Consider the following 10984-nt stretch of genomic DNA (forward strand, 5'->3'; position numbering starts at 1 on the left):
TCCTAATTGGAGTGGTTGGTGTACTCCATACTTCTATCGATTGGATTTCACTCAAAACTCAAGAAATGACTCCTCCCACCAGATTATAATGTTGCCCAGGTTTTGGGCTCGATCCGTAATCAATGGGTGTGAGAAATTGGTCAATTCAATTTCAACGGCATTTCGTTCCAAATTGGAGTGGGTGGTGTATTCCATACTTCTAGCGATTGGATTTCACTCAAAACTCACCAAATGACTCCTCCCACCATATTATGATGTTCCCCAAGTTTTGGGTTCGATCCGGAATCAATAGGTGTGAGAAATTGGTCAATTCAATTTCAACGGCATTTCGTTCCAAATTGGAGTGGGTGGTGTATTCCATACTTCTAGCGATTGGATTTCACTCAAAACTCACCAAATGACTCCTCCCACAATACTATGATGTAGCCCAAGTTTGGGGCTCGATCCGAAATCAATAGGTGTCAGAAATTGGACAATTCAAGTTCAACGGCAGCTTGTTCCTAATTGGAGTGGTTGGTGTATTCCATACTTCTAGCGATTGGATTTCACTCAAAACTCACCAAATGACTCCTCCCACCATATTATGATGTTGCCCAAGTTTTGGGCTCGATCCGAAATCAATAGGTGTGAAAAATTGGTCAATTCAATTTCAACGGCATTTCGTTCCTAATTGGAGTGATTGGTGTATTCCATACTTCTAGCGATTGGATTTCACTCAAAACTCACCAAATGACTCCTCCCACCATATTATGATGTTGCCCAAGATTTGGGCTCGAACCGAAATCAATAGGTGTTCCAAATTGGACAATTCAAGTTCAACGGCAGTTCGTTCCTAATTGGAGTGGTTGGTGTATTCCATACTTCTAGCGATTGGATTTCACTCAAAACTCTCCAAATGACTCCTCCCACCATATTATGATGTTGCCCAAGTTTTGGGCTCGATCCAAAATCAATAGGTGTGAGAAATTGGTCAATTCAATTTCAACGGCATTTCGTTCCTAATTGGAGTGGTTGGTGTATTCCATACTTCTAGCGATTGGATTTCACTCATAACTCACCAAATCACTCCTCCCACCATATTATGATGTTGCCCAATTTTGGGCTCGATCCGAAATCAATAGGTGTGAGAAATTGGACAATTCAAGTTCAACGACAGTTCGTTCCTAATAGGAGTGGTTGGTGTATTCCATACTTCTAGCGGTTGGATTTCACTCAAAACTCCCCAAATGACTCCTCCCACCATATTATGATGTTGCCCAAGTTCGAGGCTCGATCCGAAATCAATAGGTGTGAGAAATTGGACAATTCAAGTTCAACGGCAGTTCGTTCCTAATTGGAGTGGTTGGTGTATTCCATACTTCTAGCGATTTGATTTCACTCAAAACAAACCAAATGACTCCTCCCACCATATTATGATGTTGCCCAAGTTTTGGGCTCGATCCGAAATCAACAGGCGTGAGTAATTGGACAATTTAAGTTCAACGGCAGTTCGTTCCTAATTGGAGTGGTTGGTGTATTCCATACTTCTAGCGATTGGATGTCACTCAAAATTCACCAAATGACTCCTCCCACCATATTATGATGTTGCCCAAGTTTGGGGCTCGATCCGAAATCAATAGGTGTGAGAAATTGGACAATTCAAGTTCAACGGCAGTTCGTTCCTAATTGGAGTGGTTGGTGTATTCCACACTTCTAGCGATTGTATTTCACTCAAAACTCACCAAAGGACTCCTCCTACCATATTATGATGTTTCCCAAGTTTTGGGGTCGATTCGAAATCAATAGGTATTCCAAATTGGACAATTCAAGTTCAACGACAGTTCGTTCCTAATAAGAGTGGTTGGTGTATTGCATACTTCTATCGATTGGATTTCACTCAAAACTCACCAAATGACTCCTCCCACTATATTATGATGTTGCCCAAGTTTTGGGCTCGATCCAAAATCAATAGGTGTTCCAAATTGGACAATTCAAGTTCAACGGCAGTTCGTTCCTAATTGGAGTGGTTGGTGTATTCCATACTTCTAGCGATTGGATTTCACTCAGAACTCACCAGATGACTCCTCCCACCATATTACGATGCTGCCCATGTTTTGGACTCGATCCGAAATCAATAGGTGTTCGAAATTGGACAATTCAAGTTCAACGGCAGTTCGTTCCTAATTGGAGTGGTTGGTGTACTCCATACTTCTATCGATTGGATTTCACTCAAAACTCAAGAAATGACTCCTCCCACCATATTATAATGTTGCCCAAGTTTTGGGCTCGATCCGTAATCAATAGGTGTGAGAAATTGGTCAATTCAATTTCAACGGCATTTCGTTCCTAATTGGAGTGGTTGGTGTATTCCATACTTCTAGCGATTGGATTTCACTCAAAACTCACCAAATGACTCCTCCCACCATATTATTGTTGAGCCTATTCCTAACAACTAAAATGAGTTATTAAAAATAGAAACTTCAATTCTCGCAAGTGCACGAACCATTTATAGTATAGCTTATGAAATACGAGGTCGATCCCACGGAGAATGGTAACTTGGTTGCAAGTTAAACTACTTAGAATGATGGAAAAACTGAAAACAAAGAAACAAACTAACTAACAATTGGCAAGGTCTAGGACAGAATCCTAGCACCACACACGCACTCGAATGGGGGGTTTTTGTTGTTTAAATGAAAACAAGAGAATGAAATGGAAGTGCTGGAAGTAAACAATGGCAGCAATGAACAAGTTGTGAAACAATGATTGAGAAGTGTTAGAGCCTTGGAATCTACCACTAGTCTTCCTATCCAAGTTATGAATGCATAGAAATTGACTCAAGCTTCATTAACAATAGATTATCGCATACAAGCCTATGGTATCTAGGTGCAGGATGCATGATTCTCCTAAGGCATGTAATTGTGCATGGTATCTACACAACACGTGATCTCTAATATGCAACCTAAGCATGGTATCTACTTAGAATAAAGCATATAAGAGTCATTAAGTTCCTTGAGAATATGATAATCACACAAGTCCTAGAACATGGTATCTGTCCTAGTCAACCTATGGTTATTAACCCCTTGAATGATTCTTAGGCCATTCATGTGTTGCTTGTGAAAGGAGAGTAGAATTGGTGAATCTAAACCCCTTCCCAACCTGTGCTAGATGCATAAAATCCTAGTTAGCTACTCCAAGAAAACATACATCAAGCACATAATAAGCTGGAGATTAACAACTTGATAATGAAAGCAAGGAAATCAATTAACTATGAAATCATCCATAACATTGAATATTCATGACTAGGGCTTCATCCTAAGCCCTAACAAAATGGATTAGTTAAACATAATTATGAATACAGAAGATAAGAAATACATAGGTAGAATAAAGAGAATAGAAGAACTAGCTGGTGGCAGCAAGGTAGTTTCCAGGACAGCTCCCAGCTCTCCCTCCTTTGCAGCTAGCTCTCTCTCTCTCTTTGTGGTGAATCTGAATGTGTGTATGGAAGTAATGGATGAAGTGAATTGTGTCTGGGATGTGGAATGGAAGTGGTATTTATAGGGAGAAGGAAAGGGGAATTCTGAATTGAATATGACTAATGCATACAACACTTGTATTTAGATAATCAGAATTGGTTGCTGCACTAATAAATCCCACCAGCAGCCATAGGTCATCTTCATGTCAGCATGATCAAGCATCCATCCAGAAACCAATAGCTCATGCCTAGCTCACCATGACCAAGCATCCATCAGCTCATCCTCATGTCAGCATGATGTGTATTTTGATGGGCTCACGGATTGGGTTTGGCTGAATCCAAATATGACTTTAAGATATCCATTTTGAAGTTCAGAATGTCTCTGATCCAACCACACAAGTATTGGCCCAATCCAAGCTCGGATGAAGAAGATAAGTCCGAAATGAACTTCTAACTCAATATCCAGTTTTTGCACGTTTTGCACCATTTTGCTTCAAAAGCAATCTCTTGCTGCCTTCAACCTATAGAACACACAAACATAGGTAAGTGACTTGAAATAAAGAGAAACTAAACAAAATTACTAAGTAACGAAGGCATGCAAATGTGTGAAATTATGAACTTATCAAATACCCCCAAACTTAGACTTTGCTAGTCCTCGAGCAAACAAAATAAAACTACAACTTAGAAAACAGAAAATAAGCAGCTAGCCTTCCAAACAATATCCTCAAAGAATCATCAAAGTATATGGTTCCAAAGAAACACAACAATCACAATCTAAGTTCCACACATGATTCAAGAGTGTGCAAAGCTTACAATGACATCCTTAAGTGTAGTGTGTGAATGCCAAATCAGAACAACACCTGCAACTCAAATAAGTACATGCGCACACACTTAAAGCACAATCAAGAATTTCGAGCCCCATAAGCTCATTATGAAATCAGCTCTCCACAGTAATACCACACATTACCAAGGATCAAAAGGACTTTACAAGGGTTGTAATGAGGCTTAGGGTAGTGGTTGAATGAAAGAGGAGACATGGAGATATAACAACATTTTGAGCACAACTAAAGCATAGGTAAAAGCATGAGAGATTACTGAACTTTGTAACAAGCAAGGAACACATACATGAGCAGATTTTCAACATAATTTCAGCACCTTCAAATGTGTTATTTGGCCTAATTTTGTGGCTCTTTACCCTAGATCACCATGATCTTTCCTTATAACACCCTAGGGCCGTGACTACATTGGTCACACTTCATTACCTCTTTTGATTAGTTAACAATACCCCAAAACTTATTTCTTTTCAACACTTGGGTTACAGCACTAATGACTCACTTTTGCTCCAAAAACCTTGCAATCTTTATGACTCTCCTTTAAAGATAGCTTTAATTGCTCAAAGAATAGGTAAAGATAAGAAACAGAGATTTATTATGGTAGAAATGGTTTACACAAAGAAAGGCTTAACGTAGGCTCAAATGGATTGACTAGGGATGAATACATGTAGAGGGATGGTTAGAAAGGCTCAAACGATTTAAACATGGCCTAAATCACTTCCTAAGCATTGTATGGCAACAGAATGTCTCAAGAGATATTCAAATAAGTTCTAGAGCATGAAACCAAGATCATGAAATAAGCAGAATTGCATAACATCTCCAAGTAGCAAGAAATTGGACTAACTTGGCAAAGTGCTCAATAAGTGCAAGGATGGCATGCAAGACAAAGTTCACTCAGAATCACACATAGGCCTTAAACAATGACTATCAATTTCTGAAAAAACCATATTAGTATTAAATCCAAGTCTTATCATAGGTGTTTGGAAGGATAACGAAACAACACACAAAATCCTGCGTTATTAGACACTAGACACACTTAAAATTTTTAAAATTTGACAATAAAACAACATAACTGAATCCTTCCCCCCAAACTTAAATGAAACATTGTCCTCAATGTTTAGAGTATAAGAACAAGCAATGCCTCATAAATGAAAGGAAAGAAGATAAGGAAAAGACATAACCAAATGTTAGAGTTCAGAAAACAACTCCCCTTTGAAGCGATTAGGACGCAAGCAAGCTCCTTGCACGTTCTATCTTCTCCTCATCACCTTGGGTTGCCTCCCAAGAAGCGCTAAGTTTTATGTCTTCAGCCGGACGTCCAAACTTTGGTGAGCTTCAAGAGAGTGGTGGAGGCTCCTTGAGTGCTTGAGACTCAATATTGGCATCAAAGTTGGCATCAAAGTAAGGTTTCAACCGATGTCCGTTCACCTTGAAGGTGCTGCCATCCTTAATATTTTGAATCTCCACTGCGCCATGATCAAACACATTAGTAATAACAAAAGGGCCAATCCACCGAGAACGAAGCTTACCTGGGAAGAGCTTAAGGCGTGAATTGAATAAGAGAACCTTCTGCCCTTCCTCAAACGTCTTCCTAAGAATCTTCTTGTCATGATACTGCTTTGTTTTCTCCTTATAAAGCTTAGCGTTCTCATACGCCTCATGTCGCAACTCCTCCAACTCATTGAGTTGAAGCCTCCTCTTTTCACCAGCAGCTTTCATGTCAAAATTGAATGCCTTGATCGCCCAATAAGCCCTGTGCTCAAGCTCCACTGGTAAGTGACAAGGTTTACCAAAAACAAGTCTATATGGAGACATACCTATGGGGGTCTTATAAGCTGTCCTATAAGCCCACAATGCATCCTCCAAACGCATGTACCAATCCTTCCTTGTGGTGTTCACTGTCTTCTCAAGTATGTGCTTAATCTCCCTATTGCTTATCTCAACCTGCCCACTAGTTTGAGGATGGTAGGGTGTTGCCACCTTATGCTTGATTCCATACTTCTTCAAGAGTGCTGCAAAAGCTTGGTTAACAAAATGGGAGCCACCATCACTAATGATTGCTCTTGGTGTGCCAAACCTTGTAAAAATATTTCCTCTGAGAAAACTGATCACAATCTTAGCATCATTAGTTCTAGTGGCAATGGCTTCCACCCATTTGGAAACATAATCGACAGCAACTAATATATATTCAAATCCATAAGAAGTAGGAAAAGGGCCCATGAAATCAATTCCCCAAACATCAAATATATCAATGACTAAGATATTAGTGAGAGGCATCTGATTTCTAGCATGCAAATTACCCATCCGTTGGCATCTATCACATGAAGCACAAAATGTATAAGCATCCTTAAAAAGGGTAGGCCAAAAGAAACCTGATTGTAGCACTTTGTTGGCAGTCTTCTTTGCTCCAAAATGGCCTCCGCATGCATGGGAGTGACAAAACTCTAGAATGCTCTTAAAATCACCTTCAGGCACACACCTTCGAATTACTTGGTCCGGACAATGCTTGAATAGGTATGGATCATCCCAAAAGTAGTATCTTGCTTGTTTCCTAAGCTTGTCACGTTGGAATGTAGATAACCCTGTAGGGAGTTCGTTAGTGCATAAGTAGTTAACAATATCAGCAAACCAAGGCAATGGATTAAGAGAATTCAAAGCACAAATAGAGAAGAGTTGCTCATCAGGGAAGCTTTCACGCAATGGCAGTGAATCCTCCTCTTCATTAGATACATGCACCAATCTACTCAAGTGATCAGCCACCACATTCTCACTTCCTTTCTTATCTTTTATCTCCAAGTCAAACTCTTGCAACAAGAGGATCCATCTAATGAGGCGTGGCTTGGCATCCTTTTTAGCTAACAAGTATTTCAATGCTGCATGATCAGTGTAAACAATGACCTTGTTAGTAATCAAATAAGATCTGAACTTCTCTAAAGCAAATATGACAGCTAATAACTCCTTCTCTGTGGTGGAATAGTTGAGTTGGGCATCGTTGAGGGTTCTACTAGCATAGTAGATGGCATGTGGCTTCTTATCAACTCGCTGCCCCAAAACAGCTCCAACAGCATAATCTGAGGCGTCACACATCAGTTCAAAAGGCAAGCTCCAATCCGGTGGCATAATGATTGGGGCAGTTGTGAGCATCATTTTCAAAGCATTGAAAGCATTCTCACAATTTTGATCAAACACAAAATCCATGTCCTTGGCAAGGAGATTGCACAAAGGCCTTGCAATCTTAGAAAAATCTTTAATGAAACGCCTATAGAAACCTGCATGGCCAAGGAAAGAACGTACTTCTTTGACAGAAGTAGGTGAGGGCATAGAAGCAATCAAATCAATCTTAGCTTTATCTACCTCAATTCCATTACTAGAGATGACATGACCAAGAACTATGCCTTGGTTAACCATAAAATGACATTTTTCCCAATTAAGCACAAGGTTATTTTGTTCACATCTAGCCAACACCTTAGATAAGTTATGCAAACATTGATCAAAAGAATCACCAAAGACAGAGAAGTCATCCATGAATACCTCAATAAACCTTTCTACCATGTCGGAGAAAATGCTCATCATGCACCTTTGGAAAGTGGCTGGGGCGTTGCAAAGACCAAAGGGCATCCTCCTATAAGCAAAAGTACCAAAGGGACATGTGAAGGTTGTCTTCTCTTGATCTTCTGGGGCTATGGCGATTTGGTTGTAACCTGAATATCCATCAAGGAAGCAATAGTGGCTATGGCCAGCCAATCTCTCAAGCATTTGATCAATAAATGGAAGAGGGAAGTGATCCTTGCTTGTTGCTGTGTTGAGCTTCCTATAATCAATGCAAACTCTCCAGCCCGTGGTCATCCGTGTTGGTACAAGCTCGTTTGCTTCATTCTTCACCACTGTGATACCTGATTTCTTGGGGACAACTTGTATTGGGCTCACCCATTTACTGTCAGAAATAGGGTAAATAATACCAACATCTAAAAGCTTCATTACTTCTTTCCTTACCACCTCCTTCATGTTTGGATTGAGACGTCTTTGGGCATCCCTCTTAGGCACTGCATTGTCCTCCAATAGTATCCTATGCATGCACGATGTTGGGCTTATGCCTTTGATATCTGCAATGCTCCATCCAATCGCAGTTTTGTGCTCTTTTAGAACCCTCAAAAGCTTCTTCTCATCATTTGGTTCGAGGTGTGAGGCAATGATAACAGGTAGAGTCTCACTCTCACCTAAATAAGCATATTTAAGGTGTGTTGGCAATTGCTTTAATTCCAACTCCGGTGCCTGCACAATAGAAGGTAAAACCTTATTAGTAGGTGCGGGTAAAGATTCAAATTGGTTTGCATACCTCTTTCCCACTTCTATGTAGCTATCCATGCTGCAAACAAGCTCAAGAAGTAAAGGAGAGATCACAGCCTCTAATCTGTCCACTTCTTCTTTCCTTATGCTTTGTGTGATGCATGCTTCAATAGGCTCCAAATAACTCATTGGCAGTGCTTCTTTCACCATATTATCAATTGCATCAAGCTGGAAAACTTCATGCTCATCACTTGGAAACTTGGAGGCTTCAAACACTTTGAATGCTATTGTCTCATCAAACACGTTCATAGTCAATGTACCCTTCTTCACATCAATAATTGCACCGGCAGTTGCCATGAATGGACGACCAAGAATGAGTGGTAACTGATTGTCATGAATTGGTGCTTCTTCCATTTCCAACACCAAGAAATCAGCTGGCAAAATCAGCTCTTCTACTTTCACCAAAACATCTTCTAGAATGCCCCTAGGGTACCTGATAGTTCTATCTGCCAATTGAATGCTCACAGATGTGGCTTGCAACTCACCAAGGTTAAGTTTCTCATAAACATGATATGGCATAAGGTTAATGGATGCACCAAGATCAAGCAAAGCTTTTTGAAACTTAAAATCACCAACTATACAAGGTATAGAAAATGAACCTGGATCCTTTAGCTTTGGAGGTAGCTTTCTTTGTAAGACTGCACTAACCTCTTCACTTAATGCAACCTGTTCATGCTCTTTGAATCTCCTCTTGTTAGTGCATAGATCCTTCAAAAATTTTGCATATTTTGGAATCTGAGCAATGGCATTGAGCAATGGGATGTTGATTTGCACTTTCTTGAATATTTCCATTATCTCATCCAAGCCTTGATCTTTCTTTGACTTTGATAACCTGCTGGGAAAGGGTGCAATAGGCCTAAAAGCATTAGATGAAATTGGAACTTGATTAGCATTAGATGATACCTTAGGGCCTGTGCTCTTTCCAAGAGAATTGAGGGGCTGTTTGGTGGAACCTGTGGGCTGCCCTTGTGGTGGCTGAATGATCTCCACGTTTTCTCCATCTTCTTGCTCTTCATTGGCATCTCCAACCTTATTATCAACTTGTTTACCACTTCTCAAGATGTGCACTGCTTTAACTTGCTCATGATGCCTTGGATTCACCTCCGTTTGGCTTGGAAAAGTTCCGGATGCTCTATTGCTCATGGAGGATGCAATCTGCCCAACTTGCACTTCTAGTTTGTTCACTGCATTTTGAAGATTCTGATTGGTTTGCATCTGTTGCCCCATGAACTTCTTGAACATGTCTTGCAATTCTCCCATTTGATCACCCCTTTGCTCTTGTACTTGTTGGGGAGCTTGCTGGAATTGCCTTTGTTGTATTTGAAATCCTGGGGGAGGTCCTTGAGATTGTTGCACATTTGAATTATTGCTCCACCTGAAATTAGGATGATTTCTCCACCCCGGATTGTATGTGTTTGAGTAAGGATCATTCTGAGGATTCCTTCCTTGAAGGGCATTTGCTTGCTCTAGCATGTGCTTTGCAAAAGATTGGTCTTGAACTTCCTCTTTGCTTCCTAGAGGGCCAGTCACTGCCTGTTGAAGCAAAGAACACATAACATCAAGTTTTGCATTAATCTCATTATTAGTACTTACCTCAGAGACCACAGCTTTCATAGGAGCTCCTCTTCCTTTATTGTAGCTCCATTGTTGAGAGTTGGTACTCAAAGATTCAAAGAGAGTAAAAGCCTCATCTGCTGTTTTGTTCATCAGTCCTTCTCCACTTGTTGCATCTACCATCATCCTTTCGGAATCAAGCAAACCTTCATAGAAAGATTGCATTTGCATCCAACTCTCTATATTGTGGTGTGGGCAAGAACTCATCATCTCCTTGTACCTCTCCCAGCATTCATGAAAAGCTTCTCCTTCTCTTTGTGTGAAACCAAGAATTTCCTTTCTAATCTTGTTAGTCTTTTGAGCTGGAAAGAATTTCTGCAAAAACTTATTAGAAAGCTCATCCCAAGTACGAATTGAAGCATTAGGCAAAGAGTATAACCATGACTTAGCCTTATCTTTTAAACTGAATGGGAATAGCCTCATCTTAATCTGCTCATCATCAAGTCCTTGAATTTTGATTGTAGCACATATTTCAAAGAATTGCTTAACATGCATGTAAGGATCCTCAGTGGTATTACCATAATAAGTTGGAAGAAGATGAATCATACCACTTCTAAGCTCAAACCTGTCAATTGTGAGTTGAGGATAGACGATGCACGAAGGTTGATCAGTGACTTTGGGGATGGAAAATTCACGCAGGGGTTTCCTAGGTTGGACAACAAGCGCACCACCTCCTTCATCATTATTGTTGTTGTTTGGAATCTCTGCCATCTTGCTTGAACCTTCAGATTCGTAGCTC

The 10984-nt window shown here is 40.2% G+C and overlaps 1 non-coding gene across 1 annotated transcript; it reads left to right on the forward strand.

Annotated features, from left to right (window-relative positions):
* Positions 1-10426: 10426 nt before the first annotated feature.
* On the forward strand, positions 10427-10533 carry LOC148293805 (small nucleolar RNA R71). Its single transcript, XR_015836883.1, has one exon. It is a non-coding gene; the product is annotated as a small nucleolar RNA R71 (small nucleolar RNA).
* Positions 10534-10984: the final 451 nt, after the last annotated feature.

Source organism: Prunus avium, chromosome 6, assembly GCF_965620075.1.
Source record: "Prunus avium chromosome 6, drPruAviu1.hap1.1, whole genome shotgun sequence".
Taxonomy (NCBI): Eukaryota; Viridiplantae; Streptophyta; class Magnoliopsida; order Rosales; family Rosaceae; genus Prunus; species Prunus avium.